This window comes from Schistocerca gregaria, chromosome 1, assembly GCF_023897955.1.
Source record: "Schistocerca gregaria isolate iqSchGreg1 chromosome 1, iqSchGreg1.2, whole genome shotgun sequence".
In the NCBI taxonomy this organism is placed as follows: Eukaryota; Metazoa; Arthropoda; class Insecta; order Orthoptera; family Acrididae; genus Schistocerca; species Schistocerca gregaria.
In genome coordinates this window covers 278,647,829-278,657,187 of record NC_064920.1, presented here as the reverse complement: position 1 = coordinate 278,657,187, position 9,359 = coordinate 278,647,829, and the positions used below count along the sequence as shown (strand labels likewise).

The 9,359-nt window shown below is 35.7% G+C and overlaps 1 protein-coding gene across 7 annotated transcripts in view; it reads left to right on the top strand.

The window, feature by feature from the left end:
• The window catches only part of LOC126340665 (organic cation transporter protein-like), a 115,079-nt gene that overhangs the window by 303 nt on the left and 105,417 nt on the right, over nt 1-9,359 (top strand). The window contains exons 1-4 of one of the 7 annotated variants that reach the window (XM_050001710.1): nt 168-1,570; nt 5,593-6,264; nt 6,356-6,502; nt 7,088-7,238. The exons of 1 other annotated variant lie outside the window; for it this stretch is intronic. The gene's annotated coding sequence lies outside the window, so the exon portion shown is untranslated. 5 more of the 7 variants (XM_050001711.1, XM_050001708.1, XM_050001713.1 and 2 more) reach the window with 5 other exon arrangements.

The window sequence follows — 9,359 nt, the reverse complement described above, 5'->3', positions numbered from 1 at the left end:
TGATAACCGCTCATTTGATACTAGCTGTTATTTCAATAACTGGCGACAGTGCCTCGCGGTGCGCTCTCTCTACTGTCAGCACTAACAAATAAAGTTAATGTCAGAGCGGTGGCTGATAGAGGCGACCATAAAGACATTGCATTAACGGGCTACCACTACAGGTAACCTGGAAGCTGTTATCTGTGTTCCTGACTCCAGTTAAAGGTCGTGGAACCTGGTGATATTTACAGAGAGAATGGTTACTGGAGTGAACAAAATATTTTCGTACCGCTACGGAAATAACCGCTGGCCATCGGGGGTTTCTGAGTGTTGACAAGTAACGGGACTCTGCTCTCTCCATTTCTTGTGGTTCTGGAACAGGTGTCACTCTCTTTCTGTCTTTGGTTGTGCTAGGCCGGTATTACACGATCATATTTTTTCGTCAAAGTTGAAATGTCAAATATTCATGTCAAAGAAATTTGATGCTGTAATAGAGAAATGTGTCAAACATCACCTATCAGCTACTCAATATGATCAAATCTAGGGCCTTGCCTAGGTTTGATCATACAACTCTTTCGTCTTCTGTTCACTTTATTGTGAAATGTAACCATATGAAGCGCTGGCGTGGATACAGTTATTTGACGTCTTGTAGTGTGTTTGAAAACATGGCTTCAAATTTCTCGTGTTCCTTCGACTTTTTTAAATTTACTTCGACTGGGGTGGAGAGATTGGGCGTGGAGCATGCTATTAATTGTGTGATAATAGGCAGGTGAAATATGCTGTAGGCAGAATCACAGCTATAGCCATCCACCTCTTTAAAAATTCTTTCCTAGCTTTCCATTCTACTTTGCCTGTTTTTGAACTCTGGATGCCACAAGTTAAAAAGCACTTCATCTGTTTCGTACTTTTTATTAATTTTGTAGATGTTGGAACATTGCATTAATTAAATTATTGAAAAGTAAAAATAGTTATTGTCCACATAGTGTACTAAACATTTATGTACTTTCATGTATTCCTCCTTTAGAACCTTAAAAATCGCTTCACACGTTTCTGGAATTATTTTGGTTAATATGCAATGTGATATCCGAATGCTGTGTTGTAAACTAGAATACGTCTGTCATGTATCCAGAAATCACAGTGCTAGTTTGCCTGTCTTGTGCAGAAATAGCATTTCTCAAGAGAGTATTCTGTTTTGTAATTTGAGAAGCCACTTTAGTGAGCAACTACACCATCAATTCGGAAGTCGGATGGTTGATTTGGGTAATTTGCATATTAAGAATTGACTTCCTGCAGCTCTAGTAGCAAATTTTGGTGAGTGCTTTTATCATCTTGACATAATACCTATGGATTCACCTAAGGATTGGAGCGCACAATAACAAGTTGTTGTCTGCCTTCTTGAAATTTGACGAAAAATATGACGACAGTGTAATACTCCTTTTTAGCACCACGTCAAAAATCTTTGTCAAAGAAATTTGACAGTGTAATTCTGGCCTTATAAGATGTTGACCTCGTTTCATGCTCTTGTTTTTCTCTCTGCCTTTAACACTAGGCTAGTAGTATGAGCATTTATACTTGAAAAGCTATGAAATATGTAAGTATTATGTATGCAACATGTTAATAATTTTTTTGGGATTTTACACTTACTGAAAAATTTGAGTATTGTAGGCGGTCTAAAAATGGAAAATAGTTGAGTATCTTCTCAAAGTGTACCATATCCATAATGCTTAGTGGCATCGTTATGATGAAAAAGTTCTCATTGTGTATGGGATCATTCTCCCTAAAGCTTATATTATGAACTCGACTACAAAAAAAAAAAAAAAAAAAAAAAAAAAAAAAAAAAAAAAAAAAAAATCTTGAGAAACATAGCTTTGTGGTTTTACTAAGAGCAAAATGAATTTTCTCTATTTGTACACAACCATTGCAAATGGGCTTTTTTATTTAATCAGATTTTGGCCATTGGCTTTCAAACATTTTCTGCATAGTACTGAGCACATCAATTTTATACAGGAGAATTGTGTAATGGAATATTTACACTTCAGCCACATGGGTGGTGAATTAACCATTTGATGGAGGCATATTTGAAATGAATACAAGTATGCTTACAACAACAATCATGTTAGATACTTTGTCAGAGGCATTTAAATAAAAGTATGGATTTTCTTATATCAGGGCCTGCTAGTATGTATGCATACTACATGAATGAATGTTTTTAAATAACATATGCATTTTTTATTTTTCAAAGAGCTCCAGCCAGTTCATTTTCTATTATGTTAAGCAACATTAAAAAAACTGTCAGATGCACTGATTGCTATGTTAAGTTTCTGTTATATGCAAAGCTTAACCCTTCATTTTGAGTGCTCATCTGTCTCGTTTATGAATTAATCTGTTAGTCAGACAGTTAACTGCCATGATATTAAATTGTAAGAAGAAGAAAAACCGTCAAAATTGGTAGGTGGCATTGGTAAGTGAAGTGTTTATTATTGCCTCATATGTGTGATAGAACAGGGGGGGGGGGGGGGCAAAACATGGGATGGACACTTGAAATATTCCTCAAGACAGGAAATTTTGTTATTGAGAAATTTCTTAAAACTTAGGCAAATCTGTACGCCCAACATCAATACTGTTATTTCAGACATATACAATCTGGATATTCAAAGAAGAATTAGATCAACAGAATAAACAAGGTACTGTAATGATGTGTGAGGCATTTAAATCTGTAATTCTAGTCCCAAAGAAAGCAGGTGTTGGCAGATGTGAAAATTACCGAACTATCTGTTTAATAAGTCACAGCCTGCAAAATACAAACACAAATTCTTTACCGACGAATAGAAAAACTGGTAGAAGCCAACCTCGGGGAAGATCAGTTTGGATTCCATAAAAATACTGGAACACTTATGGCAATAATGGCCCTACAACTTATCTTAGAAAATAGTTTACGGAAAGGCAAACCTACATTTCTAGCATTTGAAGACTTATAGAAAGCTTTTGACAATGTTGACTGGAATACTCTCAAATTCTAAAGGTGGCAGAGGTAAAATACAGGGAGCGAAAGGCTATTTACAATTTGTACAGAAACCAGGTGGCAGTTATAAGAGTCTATGGACATGAAAGGGAAACAGTGGTTGGGAAGGGAGTAAGACAGGGTTGTAGCCTCTCACCGATGTTATTCAATCTGTATATTGAGCAAGCAGTAAAGGAAAAAAAAGAAAAATTCGGAGTAGGTATTAAAATCCATGGAGCAGAAATAAAAACTTAGAGGTTCGCTGACGACATTGTAATTCTGTCAGAGACAGAGCAATTGAATGGACGGTCAGTGTCTTGAGAAGAGTATATAAGATGAACATCAACAAACGCAAAACGAGGATAATGGAATGTAGTAGAATTAAGTTGGGTAATGCCGAGGGAATTAGATTAGGAAATGAGACACTTAAAGTAGTAAAGGAGTTTTGCTATTTGGGGAGCAAAATAACTGATGATGGTCGAAGTAGAGAGGATATAAAATGTAGACTGGCAATGGCAAGGAAAACGTTTCTGAAGAAGAGAAATTTGTTAGCACCGAGTATAGATTTAAGTGTCAGGAAGTCGTTTCTGAAAGTATTTGAATGGAGTGTAGCCATGTATGGAAATGAAACATGGACGATAAATAGTTTAGACAAGAAGAGAATAGAAGCTTTTGAAATGTGGTGCAACAGAAGAATGCTGAAGTTTAGTTGGGTAGATCACATAACTAATGAGGAGCTATTGAATAGAATTGGGGAGGAGAGGAGTTTGTGGCACAACTTGACTAAAAGAAGGGATCGGTTGTTAAGATATGTTCTGCGGCATCAAGGGATCACCAATTTAGTATTGGAGGGCAGCGTGGTGGGTAAAAATCATAGAGGGAGACCAAGAGATGAATACACTAAGCAGATTCAGAAGGATGTGGGTTGCGGTAGGTACTGGGAATGAAGAAGCTTGTACGGGATGGAGAGCTTCATCAAACCAGTCTCAGGACTGAAGACAACAACAAAGTGAAGGCTAGGAGAAATGTAATTATTCATTCTCCCATCAAAAAAGTTAAGACCCTCATAGTAGCTGAAGAAACTGAGCAATTTTCCAAATCTCACATTAAACTTGGCTTAGCATACCCACACTTTTCTCAAATGCACTCTCTCGAACAAGAGAAAAAGAATCTAGCATGATACGTATACTTCTGTCTTGTATTACAACTTACTCTAGTAAGCAAACAGCTCAAGAATTAAGCTTCGAATTTTACCTATAATATTCAGGTTATGTATTAGTTCATACTTTAAAAAGCACGTTTTTAACATTCCATTTACATAGTGCTGTGGCGAAGTTCTGCATACTTTCTGTTTCAGCTGCATGGATAATATTTCTAATAGCATCCGATAACCTACATACATATAATATGAAACACCAATAACTGTCCAAACATAAACTGAAATGTATGGGACAGTTAATTAGCTAAGGTTATGACATATTCATAAGATGTTCCTGCCACTTTGCTCTACTCGCAGTTATACCACAGTATTATGTTAGAGTGGTTATACTGACAACTAAACTGATGGACTGAACCTACTTCATTATTTAACTGTAAACCCATCTGGAGTATTCGGTCGTTAAAAATGACTAACATTTATTTATAATCATTAAAAATAACTGTAACTGTGACAACGATTACTCCAAAATAACTGACTGGCCCACCTCAGCACCGTCTATCGCAAACTGTCCGAACGGGTGCTACTTAAGAAAAATATGAACGAAGAGGGTGATATTAACCGGTGTAGTTCCTGTAGCAATATAAAATTTCCAGATATGTCTAGAGCTCCGAACAGTTTTGTGTCCCAGAATATTTAATTTAAACACTTCTTAATACTGATGGGCATCCTCAAAAGGAAATAACAGAACACCAAGCAACTAACGGCATTAACTTAAGTTGATCAAAATATATAAATCTATCAATAATATTTGTATATTAAATAAACTTTGGAAGGAAAAAAGAAATAAACTTAATTGTATGGAAAATGCAATAACCTCTAAACTGTAATAATATACCATTATGGTTAATCTGCTAGAAGTGCCTCAGTATGAGGTTTTGGAAGTCAAAGATGAAGTAAAATTATTGACATCTCTACTGAAAAAGTCCGAAATTATAAAAATGTAATATAAAAACAGTAAGACACAAAAGAGAATAATAAAGAGTGTATAAAGCATTAGGAAAACTATAAAAATTAAACAGAATTAATAAAAGAAAGAAGGAAACCAAAATTTGTAGTATTAACTTTGTTATAGATGAAGGCTACATAATTTACGAAACTTAATAGATGTATTATATACAGGTTCCCAATGTAGCTAAATAAGCAACACGCAAGATAGTGTGAAATCTACAGGGAAACACTAGTCTTAACGATTATGCTCGGACTTAAAGACATGCTACAGATAAATATGTAAAATGCATGTATTAGTTTGATATACCAGCTATACGAAGTGTAGTTAAATCAAGCAACACTACAGTGTTACATTCAGTGATGTGTAATGTGCTTATTGATGATGTCTGTGAGCTTCACACTAAATGAATGACATTTATTTTCATTTTTTCTTTCATCTCTACAGGATTTATTGTGGGAGCCCTATCTGGCTACCCAATGTTAAGAACAACATATTGTAGGATGAGCCCTGTGAGATCGAGTGTTATGATAGCATGTTTCATCAACTTGAGGACATTCACGAAATGTCATTCCTACAGACCTGTGCCTTTAAGCCGTGTACAGATGAGGATACATCTTGTTGTGCCACTAATGGTGCAATAAGATGGTACAACTTCCTGTTCCAATTGCATGCCATCTGGTAGCTGCGTTTGTTCGTATAATGACTGCAGATGGCACAAAATTATTTTATAAAATAGATGATGATGAACTAAGAGTTGCAGCTGCTGCTTTTGCAGTCGTTATTGCAGTAATATCTTGGGGACATTGATGAGGAAATTTACGTTGGCATGATAGAAGCTGGTGCAGTCATTAATGCACTAATATCTCGGCGACGACGAAGAAATTTATGTTGGCATGATAGAAGATGGAGTAGGTCTCGGATTTTAAGATGTGACGGTGGCATTCGGGAATTGTTCTGCCTATTACATAATCAACTGAGCTTGGAGGGCAGGGAATCATATAAAATTTTTCTGAGAATGCGTGAGACAGAATTCTTCGAACTGCTTCGTTCATTAATCCAAGAATAACGAAGCAAAACACAGTTATGCATGAATGTATCTCAGCTTCAAAGATGTCAGTAGGTACCTTTATATAAGTCTAGTATTACTAGGCTCCTCTACATACTGTGCATACTTGAAAGCTGTAACTAATTCCTTGATTTTCTTTAGGTTAATTCTAACACTGAGATTTCTAGCTACTGGATAAAGCTACAGAAGCCTAATGTTTCATTCAGAATACTAGTAAGACTTATATCCCGAATTATTCCTGAATCTTGAGACACAATTTACCAGTGCTTGAAGGGTTTATATATGGAGGTACGTTGATTTTTGTTAAATTTCATAAGAACATGTGCAAAATAAGTTAATGTAATAACACACTGAAATGAACTAAAAAGTATAGTTAGGGAACAATTTTTGTTCAGATGTGTTCTATCAGCAAGAATCATATTTCAGGGTTGGGGTATATTTTGGGTGCCTCTGCCACAACTTTTTGATGCAGTTTTATTTCTTATGTTTAGTTAGTTGGCAAACCTCTAGCATTTTCTTTGTTCTTTAAAGTGGAATTCTTAACCATTTCAAATTTTGGGGGAAGGATGTATCTCTGATCCAAGCTTCACCTGTGCCTTTGTCCAGGCATTATCACATACCTTTATAGTTTGGCAATTACATTCAAAATGTAGCCTTACATTGTAAAAGTTTATGTTAAGAATTGAACCTTACAGTCTGTAGGCCAAAACTACCTGAGGAATTTTTCAAACAAAATCAGTTCACTTCATAATTCATCATTTTCATTTGCTAGGGGGAAAATGTGTCTGAGACATAGTGGTTCCAGACTTATTTCTCAGTTCATGTGTAAGAAAATCACACTGACATATTCACTTCCCATTTTCTGTCTTTCAGATGCCATCAACAGAAAGTGAATGGAAACATATCTCAAAACAGTTCCATGACATGTGGAACTTTCCAGATTGTCTTAGTGCTTTAGACGGGAAGCGTATGGAATTCCGACTACCAAGATGAATGGGATCATACTACCACAATTACAAAGGAGGTAATAGCATTGTGTTACTGGCACTTGTTGATGCACAGTATAAATTTACATGTAGATTGCAGTGGGAAGATTAGTGATGGAGGAATGTTCCAGAACGGTCCACTCGGTGAACTCTTACTGGTGCTAAAATTTTATTAACATTCCTACACCAGAGATATTATCAGGAACTCAAACTGCAGTGGCTTCAATAGTTGTATAATGAAACCATATAAAGGAAATCTCGCACAGCAACAGAAAATATTTAATTACTGTTTGAGCAGGTATGAAGAACTAATGAAAATGTTTTTGAAATGTGGAGCAATAGGTTCAGAATCTTCCTTAAGAAAATTGAGCTACCTGTTGAATCTGTAGAGAAAATCACACTGTCTACTTGTGTGCTACATAATTTTTCACTGGGCACTTGTGGGAAGAGTTATGTTGGACATCTGGAAAAGAAAGAGGAATCAAATCACTGTGTTATCATTCTGGAAGAATGGCAGCAAAATAATATGAGGAGCATAGGAAGATTAGGTCAACACAAGTCAGTTAAAGAAGCTAGGACTGTGAGGGACACTCTTCAGGAATATTTCAACACTACCGGTACTGGGTATGTACAGTGGCAGTGGGAACCTGAAAAAATATTTCAGTACTGCCGCAATGCAAAATCTTGAAAATAAGTAATGTAAATTATTACTAAAAAGTGAATATGGTAAACAGGAGAGTGTACAATATTCATAAATTAATTTAGTTCGTATTAATGCATTTTGTAATTTGAATGTGCTATAATTACAATCTGCATTCAAGGTAAAGCACTGCGGTCAACCTTTTTTTATATTTATTTTATAGGTATTAAGCAATTAAATTGTAATGAAAATAAGTAAATAAATAAACTTGTCACTCAAAGAAATAAACAGTCATGTTACTTCAAATAAACAAATAAGAAGCCTTGTTATACAAAATAAACAAGTAAACAGTCTTGTCACTCAAAATAAACAGTCTTGTTGCTCAAAATAAACACACAAACAGTCTTGTTACTCATTATTGCCCAAGTCTTCTCATTATACAGTACAAAGTATGTAAAATATCTCTCTTTTAGCTTCCATCACCAGAGCTTTACTTGTAATTTGCTGTAGAGAAGCAGTTACATATGAAACAAATGCTTCAACATTAGTCGGAGCAGTTCTTGGTTTATTTAAGCTGGTCAGTATATTGTCAGTTCTTTTCAAAATAGCATCTTCTTCTTTGCTGTAAGCCTATTCCCTATTTCACGTGGACTGCTGTGAGATGATGACGATGATAATGTTTGAAATGGCTGGCCATGTGCAACTTCACATTCCTCTAAAACTAAGAAATACTCATTAACATCAATGAGAGAGACTGGAATTCCACTGACAAGACAGCCACCCTGGAAAATAATGGTAACAATTGTACACTGCTTGCATTGTGTGCTTTATACTTTCTGTGATTGGATATTTATGGCCAGTACGAAACACTGTGCGTGATCATGGGCCATGAACTCAGCTTCACAACGTATTTTATTTTAAGTTACAAAGGAAAAAAGAATTGTAAACTAAATGCATCAGAAAACGGAGCTATTCATTCACAACACAAATTCATTAGTAAAATGTGTCTTGTGACGTTGCCAAGACAAACCAGTTATCAGCTTAGTTTTTTCACTTACTGTACAAACTGCAGAGAACTTACTATGACATTACTGTATCTAGCGTAGTCCATGATTTCTTGTGCAAATCCTGTGCTGCAAGTTCCTTTCCTTGCCTGAACGTGGTCCCGCAAAACTTAAGTTTCTTAAAATACCTCACTGCGGGATCATAAATGTCAGCAGATCCCCTTCTACTCTTTGTTGAAGCTTTTATTTTATAAGTCCTGACACAAACATTGTGCGTTAACTTTTCAACTTCGCTACAATTTCAGCGTGAGATGAACACCTAACCTCCTTCAATGAATTAACTGTTCTGTCGAGTGAATATTTCCCGGTGTGTTTGTTATGATATGTGAGGGATTTTGTGACTTAAAGAAATGTTTCGTGTCTGTATGCCTCAATAAGAATTTCTATAACTTCCTTATACCATTCCATTATCATATAGTGCACTATTGATTGTAAATGCAAACAGATGTATGTAC